Here is a 14,814-nt window from a genome sequence, read left to right on the forward strand (position 1 = left end):
GAGGTCAAATGCGTACTTACATTTTTACAAAAAAAATGAAATTTTAAAGACTGCGTACCTGATCTCGCTTGTCGCTGTTGAATGTCATGATTGCCAATTTGTGCCCGAAATGATAGGCGCGTCATCTCTAAGCTAGCGTTTATATTACATTGACGTATGAATCAAATTCGTAAATCAAATTCAAATTCGTAAAATTTCTTTTTGGATTACGATGTTTTATTATGACAATATTCTACTTTACATGTAATAAATACCTTATTATACCTGTAATTTCACCAGCACTCTTATTTTTTTTTGAAAAAACAAATAAGGGTGCTGGTGAAAAAATGTGTTTGTGAAAAAATTCGTCCAGGGAAGCACGGCCACTACTTCTACCGCCAAGCAGTAATGTGAACATTATTACTGCGTTCCGGATTCGAAGGGTAAGGGTGCTGGTGAAATTACAGGCACATGGGACTTGCCAACTTATAATAACACTTTTTTATTCAAGACACGTTCACGTTAGTTTTATAGAAGAAATAAAACTATATGAACTGTATAACGCCATCTCTTTCTTTTTTGATGTTCCGAATCGTGCTATCGTAGTATAATATTAAAGTACTTCATTGACTTACAATTATATGGACGTCGGGTCCGAACTTATAGGGCGTTAAAATCGTATACAGAGCGTCATTCACGCTTTAGTCTTCGTTTGTTCGACTGACAGCGAAGCAAGCAAAATTAGACAGTACTGCGATGACATTACAATTTAAATTCAACGTTTTAGCTTTTTCATACTCCTTTACATGTCACTACGTTTAAATAGGTTGACTTGGGACATTTTTTCGTGGTTTTTGTATTAGACCCATCGTCCATTTATTTGTAAGTCAATGCATTAAACAGAAAATTTATATAATATAATAAAATCACATCAAAAATTTTAAATTGAAATACAAATAAAATAATGTTTCAGGGTGACGGGCGCAGTGGCAGTGTGACGGGCGCAGTGGCAGTGTCTCTGAGATCTATGCAACTTAAAGCTATGAGTGGCACTGCAACAGCTTTTAACGGGCGTGTCGCTTACCACTAGGCGCACGACTTGGTATCATAAAAAAATGCTAGACTATCAGGATATAACCGTCAGCAAAAACTAAAAAGTCTTCCCTTGTTTTTAGTTCTATCAATATTTAAGCCACCAATCATAAACCGTGATAGGCAAAAGGCTCGAAAACTCAAACAAAGTACACTGTCGTGCCAAGGTCCCCTATCTAAGAGGTTATAAAATTCTTCCTTATCCACATTGCCGAATCAAGAGGCATCATAAATATGCAAAGTGGGAATTAGGCTTGCGTCGTGTATAAAAAGTCACCGAAAATGCGATCTCGTGGGAAACTTTGTTGTTTTCGATACAGATATATGGTACATTTACTTTTCAATGGCTAATTTTGAGTATATTCTAGATAAATTGACGATGAAATTAGTGGTTTGTATTTTTGCCGTTTAAGTCATCATCATCATCTACGTATTTATATGTCCCACTCATGCGCACGGGACTACCCTCAGGCGAGGGTTTAGACCATGCGAAGTCTTCGTCACGCCAGTTAGAGCTCCTTGTGAAAAAGTTCGTCCAGGGTAGTACTGCCACCTTACCTATTTCTGCCGCCAAGCAGTAAGTTTCGGTTTGGAAGGGCAGGGGTGCTGGTGAAATTACAGGCACATGGGACTTGTCAACTTATGTCTCAGGGTGATGGGCGCAGTGGTAGTGCCTCTCAATTCTTTGCGATTTATAGTTATGGACAGGCATTTAGCGCCTGATGGTAACATCAGGCGCTCGACTTGTTCGTACCGTCACTTTATATTATGAAAAAAGCTCAATGCGGGTTGGAGACTTCACACACTTTCCAAGAGTTGTGAAACTTCTTCCATGTGCATGTCTCCTTCCCCGAAAAGCTCATGGTAAATTTCAAATTAAATTTCTAGCATTAATTCTGAACTCACGGCCATTGCCTGAGAGACAGTAGATCAAACCATGAAGCTATTGCAGTTCAAGTAAATTAAATTTATTTATACAAACTGCACTTCCAAGAACATAGCTTTACTGAAACTCAAACTTAAATAATGGTTTTTTTCATAGGTGAGTAAATCGTCACATTTTGTTATTACTTTGGCCTGTGGAATAATAGTGATGGAAAGTACGGTCGGTCCACATGATTTTAATGTAGAAGCATAACAGGAACAAAGTGAAGCAAGGAAGAAAGGAAGGACAGGTAAAGGCAAGGCACACAGGGCCTGTGTTATTGCTGCTTATAGGCAGTTAGGTTTACAAGATAGGAGGATAAGGCCTTTCCTCTTAGAGAGTTTTGATGGGAGTGGCGACGGAACGAAGCAAAGTAAGAATGCGAATGAGAGGCTAAATTATTAGAAAACGATTCATGATTTATGAGCGTGCATAAAGAGGAATGCACGCTCATAAATCGGCGCACATTCTACTGCAGTGCACGGGCCGAAATCTTTAGCAAACCCAAGAGGATGCTGGGATTCTTGGAGGAGTTTAGATGGTACGCGTAGGACTCTGCGCAGAATAAGCGCAAGGAGGTCGAGTTGCGGACACCAGCCCGTTACACCATACCCATATTATACACGTGTTTGTTACACCACCGCCACCCCACCTAGCAACTTCTTTTGATTGTCTTATAAATACCCGAGCGTTGAACTGTTTTATGCATTCTTTTTTGAAATACCGAAGAATAAATAAGAGCTTTTCATATTATGAACCCACCACCTTTTCTTTTCGCGCCAACATATTCAGCGTACGATTAATAATGAATATCCTAAACGCTGTGATAAGATGATATACGCGTCGCAAATAAAACCCCGCGTTAACGTGTGCCTTTCTTACAATTAATAAGAAATCGACACAGTTGTCGGTTGCCAAAACTAGTTAAAGTCGCTGGTTGCCGCAGTTGAAGACTGTCGTCGGTTACGGCAACCACAATTGTGTGTGAACAGAATATTTATGCTTGTATCCAACACAAGATACACGTTTACACGGCCAAGGCTCCGTCACTCGCTCGAGTGTATCCCCGAAAGTGCAATCGCTCAAACAAGTCTTTTAATTACATTACAATCCTTATATAAGGATTCGCTTCCGCAAGACTGCACATGGCGGGCAAGATTATTTTCACCTCTCTGAGCTCATGCTTAGGTTTTATGCCATTTTCCTCGTAGTGAACGTGAAAAGTCAGTCATTAGTCAGATTTTGAAGACTATTATAGCGGAGCTATTTTCGATTTTGTATGAGAGTGATGTATCTATTACGTAGTAACTATTAGGTGATCAGAGTCGCGGCGCCTAAGCCAGCCATCACATTACGGTAATTTCAAATAGTATGAGCACATGGGGCAAAAAATAAAAGAATCAAATAATATCAAACAAATTTAATACTTAAAGTTTTCGAATAGTCGTAGTTGTCAAGGAACAAAAAATGTTTCCCTTCTTTGAAAGAAGATGAGTTTTAGCAATGTAAGTTCCATAAAAAAATTTCGGTCCATAAAAAAAAGAAGTAATTTCAGTAAAATTGATATGTGTTGCGTATGATCCCTGAAATAAGACAGATATTAAATTATACACTCTTGGTGTAATAAGGCCACATCTGCGAAATGACAACTTTTCCTTTAGAGAGGTTTAAAGATTCTCCAACGAAATTAGTCCACAACTTTCTATTCTTCAATAGGAGACTGGTAAAATTTCACATGCCCACAATTGCTTCGTGTAGTTCGTATTATTTTTACTGTCTTTCATGCGATAAAAGTGCTTTTGACGTAAGGCTACGAGTTACTACGAGTACTAACTTTAAGACACTAATCTATGGAAAATTATTAAAAAGATGAATACAAACCACGTAGTACAAAATTGACGTTTTGTATGATGACAATAATAATATTTGATGTGTGTGATATCATAACCGCTCACGCGATACATGCAGCCGTAGACGCATACCCCACCATCGGTGCCGGTGATGATTTTATACCGATTTATCGGATACCTAAGTTATAACAGGTAAAAGAACTAATATTAATTGCTACTTGGGTAACTACTCTAGCAAACCATAAAGTTTTTAATGCCTGGGTCTGTCATTTAAAAAAATAAACAACGTCAAAAATACGTCACGACAATCGTGTGTGTTATTGTTTGGGCTGGTGATTTCGGTGTTTATTTATTGAAAACATACCGTAAGTAGCGTTTTTTAAGTTTACCCTGAATATAAATGTTTATAAACTATACTTTAAGGAGTAATTTCATGGTAAACGTTAGAACCACTCAAACGGAATATTATCATACTTATCCAAATACACCAAAAATTTCATTAGTGCTTTTTAAGTGCAGGATTTGCGGTGTATTACTGCATTTTATTTGAGATGTTTTTGTTGGTAGTACGGAGGGTATTTATTTACCAATGCAGAATAATAATTTTTATTTATAAAAACTTGTATTTAAACTGAATGCTTTTCTAATTTGCGAAACCAGATAGCCGCCATTTTGCGGTAGGTTTATCCTATCCTTTAAGGGCCGTGTATTGGGGGTAGCGCATCGCGTGAGCGGTTATTTCGGAATTTATTTTTTTACAAATGAAGTTAAAACCATTTGAATATCGTAAACTATATTGGGTACATGTTCCATTTAGTTCAGTTAATATAAAAACAAAATACATAAAAACATTGGTACATGTAAAGTACCTATTGAATACAGCGGTTTTGTTGTAAAATTTCGAGTTGTGTTTTTTTCTATAGTGAAAATTTTTATGAATCGTGTTTTTACACTGTATACTAATAAATATATATACTCGGTTGTACTATATATTATTTCCAGAGTGATTGATGCAACACTTTGACTGTTATGCGACATCAATCAAAGGCCGAGGTTTAGGTTGCATCAACTCTTAGGCGATTAACACACTGTACCGCGCCCCGTGACAGAGCGCGGAGCTGCGTTTTTTAACGTTGTACTGAAGTACCTCAGTTTGTATGGAAAACACGCGCCGTCGAACACTGACAACGCTTCTCCGCGCGGAGGGACGCGGCGAACCGCAGGGTATGGCACACTGAGCTCCGCACTATCACGCAGATTTTTAATCAATTTGTGTCTATTCCAGTTACTGTCTTTCGGATGTTCCCTAACGATTATTTGTTAGGGAAAAGGATTCAGTTGATATTCGTGTGTAGTTAATTAATCTTCATATTTTATTAATTCTTTGCCATAAATTTGAATGTTATCTTCGGTGTCTTTTTATTTGAGTAAACAAAAACAATCGACAGTATAACTGCAGCATCCTGAGTGAGTTCTATAGTATTAACCATTCTTGTCAAAGAAGGATCTCAGCTACACGTGCAATCAACTACGAAGCGAGTACTTTGAGTGGCGCGGGGTCGCTAGGCTGCTGCCCCCGTCGCGGGGCCCGGTGCAGTGTGTTAATCGCCTTAAGTTAGCATTCTGATGTTGACGACCGCGACCGGCGACAGCGGCCGGTGACCGTGACTCACTGTTTAGTATGAATTTGTATCGAGTTCTGTACGACGTAACTCGTTAAGGAACAAAGTCCGGAACGAAGTTATCCGGACTAAAGTTGTGGACATCGTCCAGAAATGTAGCAAGCTGATGTGGCAGTGCAACCGATGAGCGATGGAATAGGCGGGTTCTCGGGTGGAGACCACATCTCGGCAAACCTAAGGTAGGACGTCCCCCAGCAAGATGGAACGACGATCTGAAGAAGGTCGCGGGCAGTGGACTGCAATAGGCTGATTGATTGATTGCTGATCAACGTTAAGTCTTGCGGCGTGGTCGCATGTGTTGCACGTTGGTCAGCGCTTAATACAAATTCGTACTAAACAACGGGTCGCTAGTTACCGGCGCCAACAATGAAATGCTACCTAAGGCTTGGGCTTTATGATATCAAAAAAAAACGCCACGAATGAGTAGTGTGCCTGATAAGCTACACACCGACCCATAACATTTACTGTGCCATTCAAAGCTTGAAATTACAAAGTTCTGAATATGCTGCCAGTACATCACTGGAAGAACTCTTTCATAAGGAACACTACTCAATTAATGCATCGTATTACCAGTAACATGAACGAGAAAGCGTTATAGACACCTGACACTGGAAAGTTTTATTTCAACTAACTTAATAATTTACCTTTTTTAGATAACAGCTTGCAGATTGAAAACATTTTTGGACAATTCCTGCAGTAACAAAATCTTGGCACGGTGTTTTAGTTCTACGATTAAACAATATCTTCGTAACGTTGTCTTTGAAAGCGTAGACATATATTCTTGTCTGTTAAAAAAAAATAAGCAGTAATAGTAAATAGTAAGTAGGCAATTAGGAACGAGGGACAGATCCAAAAGTTAATGACCCAAATATTTGCAATTGTATTTCCGCTTGTATGGCATATAATGTTTTCCACCACACTTGCAAATAAATTTAAAAAAACAATAATTGGATTTTAAAATGTTACAATTTGGTAATTACTATATTTATAAACTTTTAAGTATCTACGAAAAAAAAATGTATTTTTTTGGCAATTAAACTTTTTTGATTTGAGTCTATAATAAATGTGAATGAAGCTGACTGTATCTATATTAGTTTTAATACATAAAGCTAGAAAAGTTATCGCTTTTAGCGGGCGATGGGAGCGTAGATATAAAAAAAAAACCGTAACCGCCCTAAAGCCGTATGACATAAACACCGCCTAGTTTCGAGCAAGCGTGATGAAAAATCACGGTTTTGTGCAAACAAACTACAATATGTTTTTACCTGATCCAAGAAAGCATCGGCAAGAATTGTAATATCCACAAAGCCTATATAAGAGTTTCCCACTTTTGTTAGGTTAGTATCAAAAATAGCCGCGTCAACTGATTTGGGCCCTTTACATGCTGTGAATTCTTCAATTGTGACGTAGAATGGACCCTGTAAAGATTTAATAATAAATACAAATACGTAACATCCAAAACATGTTCAAGTTTAAAATATTAACGGCAATGTGTACAATTTACGGATTCTATAGAATACCTAGTCATTCTATACAATACCGGGCTTCTTTAGGTAATGTATAGAATACATAGGTATTATATGGAATGCCGGCCGTAGATTTGGCAAATTGTTAAATGAAATTCAAAATTAGTCGTTGCTCTTGGCGTTTCGGAACCGAATTTGTTTGCGTTTCCGAGTATGGTCGGTAATTATAATGGATACCGCTTTTTGAGCTAAAGCTAAATATTCAATGTTGTACTATAAAGAAATAAAAAGTAATGTTCCTAAAAGTTTAATAGGTGCTTGGTTCCAATAAAGCTGAGTTGAAATTTTTATAGTAAGTAAGTCAAAGAATTATTTGATTTACTGTCAGATATCGAATAATCATTAAATATGTGTGTTTATATTAAGCGTGCATATTGTAGTGTATCAGTTCTTGCTACTATACTATAATACAATATTTTGTTCGAAAAAAATATGGATTAATTTAATCAAATTATCATTTCGTTTCATTTGATTCTCATTTTGATGATATAATTTGTAAATTAATTACCAATTCTTTTAATTAGTAACTTATTCTTACAAGATTAACTATTGTATACTTACTAGCAAAACTTTCGTGTTTGAGCTCGTTAAATTGATCTCAACGAATTGTTAGTCTACGGATAGTGACTAAATTGACTTTTCAAACCGACTTCAAAAAAAGGAGGAGGATCTCAATTCGACTGTATGTTTTTTTTGTATATATGTTACGCGATAACTCCGGTATTTGTGAACCGATTTTGATGATTATTTTTTGTTGGAAAGAGGATAGCTCCATAGTGGTCCCATTTAATTTTGAAGAAAATCATCCACCTCTAAAGGTTACTGTTCACACATTAAGATTCATTTTTATAAATAGCGCCTAAATTTTATTATAAGGAGCAATTATTTTAATAGTTGATTTTGCTATTCTCCAATTCAAGGTGGTTTTCTCTCTCAACATACCTACTTTGAGTAGTAAGAACCTATTTTTATTATCTCATGTGTCAAGTTCCGTATAGTGACGAACTAGGGAATGAATGCGGGTTTGCGCACTAACGGATTTCAATAAAACTTGGCAAAAAGATGTAATTCTACGTACTTTTGAGGTCGGTTTTTTTAACACTCTGTACTGAGATTATTGGAATAAACTATTTTGTGTCATAGTTTTTTAATTTCAGTACACTTTGAAAGAACTCAGCAATGACAGCTCCAGCGTAATTTTATAGTTTGGCAATTAGGCAATAATAAATATCCAAATATCAAAACGCCAAATATCCAAAAGCAGACTGTCAAGCTTAATTACAATACCATCCCAGCAAGAGCAGAACCAGCTGGTCAACTTCCGTTCTCCGTCAGACATCCGTCCGAAAGAAACAATTACTGTCACATAAGAAATATTCGACTAAATCTAAGGAAAATGTCTAACATGAAGCTTCATTTGCATCATGCATCTTTTAATGGAATTCAGTCTTTCCAGAAATCAAATCTAAGAATTCCTTATCGAGAATGACAATCAATCAGCTAACCATATTGCCCTTATAAAAAGATCGTTATACCAGATAATAATACTTAGCAATAGAAACTAAAAAAATAAAGTTATTCAACTGCTCACGAAGATATTGTTTCAATCATAAAACTATTTGAATAGACTCACAAAATGATCAGGGTCCGAAAGAACATCTTTGCTTTCCCCATGACAATGCAAAGTTAAAAATAAAAGAATCAAACAATGAAACATGTTTGAACAAGCATGAATATGAATCAAATGTTTCTGTGTAGGTAAATTTAAAAAATGGAAATGTTAAGATGGTATCAGAATTGAACTGTTTTAACCTTATTTAAATGTACATTTAAAATACCGGAACTTCGGCTTCCGCTTTTTTTAATTACCAATCTATAAATCTGTATAAAATGGAGCCGCTAATGTTGTGTGACGCATTATTATATTGATATTTAATTTTGTACCGGTGTGTTAATTCGGTACGATGCCGGTTGATGGCATTAACCAATTTCAAGAGAGTTCTAAAATGTGATGTTAAGATTTTCTTTCCGCCCCTTAAGTAGTTGATTAAAGAAGGTAACAATGATTCCCACACAAAATTACCGTCCTCGTGAACGAGGACGAAGAATTCTCCGGTTCTGAGACTCTCGCCTACAGCATGTCCGCCTCCGTGCCCTAACTGGGCGTCGTCAGGCCCATTAATTAAATTATACGATTGGCAGAAAGACCACATAGTGAAATCAATAAACAAACCACGTTCGTTGATTCCGTGTTGTTTATGTTGGAAGATGTGAAAAATTGGAGAGTTGAGTTGAAAAAAACGACGCCTGTCGCTAGAATTTGAGTTCAAACAAATGAATTTGACTTATCTGTCGCTGTATTGATTCAAATGAATAATGTTGGTTTTTGACTCATGTGCTTCAGTCAGACGACTCTGGAATTGTTGTGTGAATTACGAGATCTTTCAGATTATTCTTTTGTCTGGTCGCGCAGTCAAGGTCATCAGTGGCTAACTGCAAGATATTCTTCAGCAAAAACGTATCAATAATTCGTACTGGATTGAATAGAATTCCAATTGGATGCGTGTTCAGCGCCTACTGGATCACATTGGGAGTTACTTAGCGTGAGGGTTGTGTACGTGTAGATATCTCTCGTTTCGCCTTTTTTTGTAAAGAACCAATAAAGCTCTATGCATTCAGTCATCACTTACATTTTACTTCACCGTCGGGTCGTAAGGTGCTTTTACTAGACCCCCTGAATTTCGTTACAACTACGTTGTAACTTCTAACATACCTTAATTGTAACGAAGTGAGTAAGAAATAACAAAATTTTATATTCTGGAAGTACATAGGATTCTTTTCAACTTTGGAAAAGGGGAAAGCCTTCGGTAAACCTCGCCTTCCAAATATTGGGAGCTGGAAAGTATGTCTTCTTTTCTTTTTTATATTAATCATTATTGTATATGTTAGTAACGATTACACTATCCTTCGATATTATGTTATAAATTGTTTTACTGTCACATAAACGATATGAATGAATTTATTTTATTCTGATCTATTTACGAGTACGTTGATGTTTTCTATCAATCAATTTTACTTATTTACAATCATCAACAAAAGGCATAAAATATTACTTTCTATAATTTGCAGCTGACTTAAAAGGTCTGCTGTTTTTATATGTAGAAATTCAGCATTTTTTATGATCGTCCTCATTAACTTTTTTCGAATGGCAACTTCACTACTTTCTTTTTTATACATATATCATAAGCATAAATAATCCTTGTGAAAGAGATCGTCCAGGGAAGTACTACCACCTTATCTATTCTGCTGTCAAGCAGGAATGTGAGCATTCTTGCGTTCCGGTTTTGAAGGGTCGGCTATTCTCACATTCGGTGTTCACAGCCTAATTACCGTAGCCATTGTACCGTAGCCATATACCCTTATTAAGTGAGAAAAAACAATAGCTGGCTTGTATGAGTAGAAATAAACCAAATGTAGCAAAATATACAAATTAATTAATTCAGCTGGGTCAAAAATGGTCAGTTATTCTTAAAAATGCTTGAACTAACTAGAACGTAGCCATGGAAACGGTAATTAGATCTAAATACCATTTCCATATAATATTTGTAAATTAATCACTCGAAAAACTACTGTGTATTCTTATGCCATTTGGACATATACATAGATAGTTAAGCTTAAAGCTGTTCGTATTTAAATGCTATTGGGTATATTAAGCGAGAAAAAACAATGGCTACGGTAATTAGGCTGAGGATCAGTCAGAATGGCCGGGGTGCTGGTGAAATTACAGACACGTGGGATTTGTCAATTTATGTCTTAGGGTGACGAACTCAGTGGCAGTGTCTCTCAGATCTTTGTGATTTAAAGCTCTCAGTGGTACTGCAACTGTTACGGATAGACGTGTCGCTTACCACCAGGCGCACGACTTGTTCGTTTCGTCACTTGATAGCTCTAATGCTACTGATAACATGTAATACTGTTTACCTACGAAAGAAAGATGTATTTCAATTAGAGTTACAGTTTGAGGCTCCATGATTACGACAGGTAGATCCGAATAATCTCAGTACTGAGCACTAAAAAAACCGACCTCAAAAGTACGTGGAATTACATATAATTACCAAGTTTTATTGAAATCGGTTACCGGAAAGTGCGCAAACCCGGATTCATCCCCTAGTTCGCCACTATACGGGACTTGACACAGGAGATAATAAAAATCGGTTCTCACTACTCAAAGTATATTGAGAGAAACACGCCTTGAGTTAAAAAATAGCAAAATCGACCATTAAAATAATTGCTCATTATATTAAAATTTAGGCGCTATTTATAAAAATGAATCTTTATCCGTGACTCTTAGAGGTGTATGATTTTCTTCAAAATTGAATGGGACCACTATGGAGGTACCCTCTTTCCAACAAAAAAAATCATGAAAATTGGTTCACAAATACCGGAGTTATCGCGTAACATACATACAAAAAAAAAAGAACATACAGTCGAATTGAGAACCTCCTCCTTTTTTGAAGTCGGTTAAAAAGTAGTTGCATATTTAATATAATAATATATATTTTAAATTTTAAGAAACTCTTTAATGTAAGCAAATTTGGTTGATTATCTAATCCCACAGTATATAATAACGTAAACATAACAATATGTAGACACGTGCGAAAAATATAACCATGCCTTTCCTGTCATTAGGTAAAATTTCGAAATTATATATCATAGTCATCATCATTAACGTAATACTTATAGTCATTTACGTGCTTTCAAATCATTATTTTAGTAACACCATGTATACTATTTATATGCTATAAGAGTTAAGCAATTTAACACTGATATCATTAGGGCAACGTTTCCGTTTCATCATTTATGATACGTCATTTGTTTCAGATTCATGGGTGATGAAACATGTTGCTCTATTTTATGGTTATATTTTTCTTTTTGCATTGCCATGTAGAAAGCCAGGATGGTCTCAATGGCTCCAGTACATTTGTGAGTCTATATAATTTAACTTTTTGTTGTATCGCGCTGAATATCATTAACTTGAAAGTTTACCATTTTAATATATACATAGACCTTTGTGAAAAGACTGTGAGCAATCTTGTTATGGAGTTATTAGATTTGACTAACTGTTCTCAGCTGATCTGATTGTTACTAGTAGTACCACAAATTAGAAATTTACTAATTTGCCAAATACCACGTAATTAGTTTTTTATATAACTTTTTTGGTTACCGTTTTCTTCAATATTATTATGCCATAAGTAATTTATTTCTTTGTGATACATGAAGTTATAAAGTTATTTAAAAAATTACTGTGATTGACCTTGTGGCATACAAAGTTTATCACGTGTATATTGCTATATAGATAATATCTTTACAGGGACGATATTATACAACAGTTGAGGAATACAAACTATGCAAAGGCCCGAAGTCAGTTGACTTGACACGCTATTATGCTAATATCACAAAACAGAAAAACTCTTTTATATTTTATGTAAATATTACTTTTGTTTCCGACACTAAGCTGGATGAGGTATTTATAAGTTCTTAATTTTAATTTATTATCAAGTATTTCTATGAGTGAGAATTTGGTGCATAATGGACCCTTAATATTTTCGACTACATTATCGCCTGTAAATTGGTCATCGTCACTATTTTAAAATTTATTTTAAGTTCAAAGAAGAGCCACGCACTACCATGAGAAATTGACTACTTCAAAAAGAGTAACACACTGTGTCATATATGGACTTATCGAATATTTCATTTGAGATGTGGATTATATTATTTATATATTTATATGGACTTCAAAAAAGCGTTTGTTCTTGTGCATCACAATATTTTTGTAAGTAAATCAAACAGATAGATCGTATACATGTACTGCTTCTAACATGGTGCTACATACGCAACTGCAGATCTCTGATTCTGCAGGTCTGTTGATTTCAGTTTGTTAAGTCTGCAATAGTATTGTTTTCAGCTGGTGTGCCACAGGGCTCTCATCCAGGGCCACTATTTTTTTATTTATGTCAATAATATTGCTTTCTCTTTACTTTCCAAGATCAAAATGTATGTAATATTATGAAGCAAAGCGATTAACTTACATAATTACGATCAGTAACGTCTGTGGTGTTGTGACAATTTTATGGCCTTTAATACAAATAAAGATCCTCAAAGCATGTATGTCACAGGCCGGAAGCCTTTAGTTGATGCGTATTTTATTACCATATGTCCATAACAGAGGTCATCAGTATTCGAGGCTGGGGTATCGTCATAAATGCTACCTAAAGTTTTCGTAATAATATTAACTTGCTTTTGTTGAGACAAAGAAAGAAGCTTAACGAACTAACCATATTTTTTAAATCTATCATTCAAAGAAATAAACAAAGATTTTCAATTTCATTTTGTATCAGATTGCTGGCTTTTCGTTTGCTGCCTATAATAGTACCTACCGAAAGAGGGAACAAGGAATCTCAGATTTATCTAGTTTTTCATCCCGTGTTTTATAAAACATCGTATGCGGTCTACTTAAAACGCTATCATATTTCATCTAATTATTTGATTATGAATATTATTTGGTTCTGTTATGTTGTCTTATTTGCCAGCTGTACGATAGGTTTTGTCACCATTATTTTTAGAATTAGATACACATTTATGGTAACACTACCTTTGTGCACTTATTTAAGCGCACATTTTGTATTCACTCAGTTGGTACTTTTTCTTTGTATCACAATGTTAACGAAATGTTTTTTGTTTATCTCATTGTTGTATCTAGTTTTGTGATTTTAATAAAAACAACTAAAATTATATTTTATTTTCCCCAGCTGTCACTTATGTTAATAATAAATTAAATATTCGCCTAGCGTTGGTAATTGGTGGTAATGAATAATAAAGTAAATCTTCTTTTACAGGTAAGAGCTTATGTCTACTCTATTAAAGATAACATCAAGAAGATTTTGTTTACCCGCAAATACAATACACCATGCCAAAACAACCCTGGCGCAACATTTATCCAAAACTTGATGAATTCTACAAATTGTTTTATAAAAAAAGTAAGTCGTTAACTAAGCATAAAGCAGACTCGACGCATTGAACCCATGTGCATCAGTAATCCCCAATTTGCTCATTTTGGTGTTTTTTGGTGCATTAATAATGCCAAGAATTTGTAAAATGCTAATAAAATGGTCTATAGATGTACAATGTTGGTGATTTATATTTATTTAGAAATTTTCAAATACAATTATAGTCGTATGTTTGAAACGTTGTCTGCTATATGATTTGTGCTCACCTTTCGACTAGTTTTCTTTAAGTAGGGTTATAAAATAATATTATATTTCTTTATTTCAGGGTACGTACACAACAACTGTTAACTATTCTGACTTGTTTGCCTTTTTTGTTGGACCTAAATTTTTTTACGGAAATTACTTCTTGAAAACTCTTCTTCTTTCAAAAAAGGGGAATATTTTTTGTGACATGCAAATTGTAACTATTCGAAAACTTTAGTTAATAATATACTTGTTAGATATGGTTTGGAGGTTTTTTTCATTTTTCATCATTTTTGAGACGCATTTTACTTTAAGTGTTTATGTCATATCGAGCTTATAATAAGACTTGTACTGCAATATACATTAAAATTTCTAATTGCAATATTTTTTATGCAGTTAAATAATTTAGTACAACGTCGCGTGGTTATCTCACTTCGCCAAACTGTAAAATAAAACTATAATGTTCAGGTATGCAGAAATCATTCACGGACTAGTATTCACTACCTAATT

Source organism: Hyposmocoma kahamanoa, unplaced genomic scaffold, assembly GCF_003589595.1.
Source record: "Hyposmocoma kahamanoa isolate Upper Pololo Valley unplaced genomic scaffold, ASM358959v1 66, whole genome shotgun sequence".
NCBI classification, from domain to species: Eukaryota; Metazoa; Arthropoda; class Insecta; order Lepidoptera; family Cosmopterigidae; genus Hyposmocoma; species Hyposmocoma kahamanoa.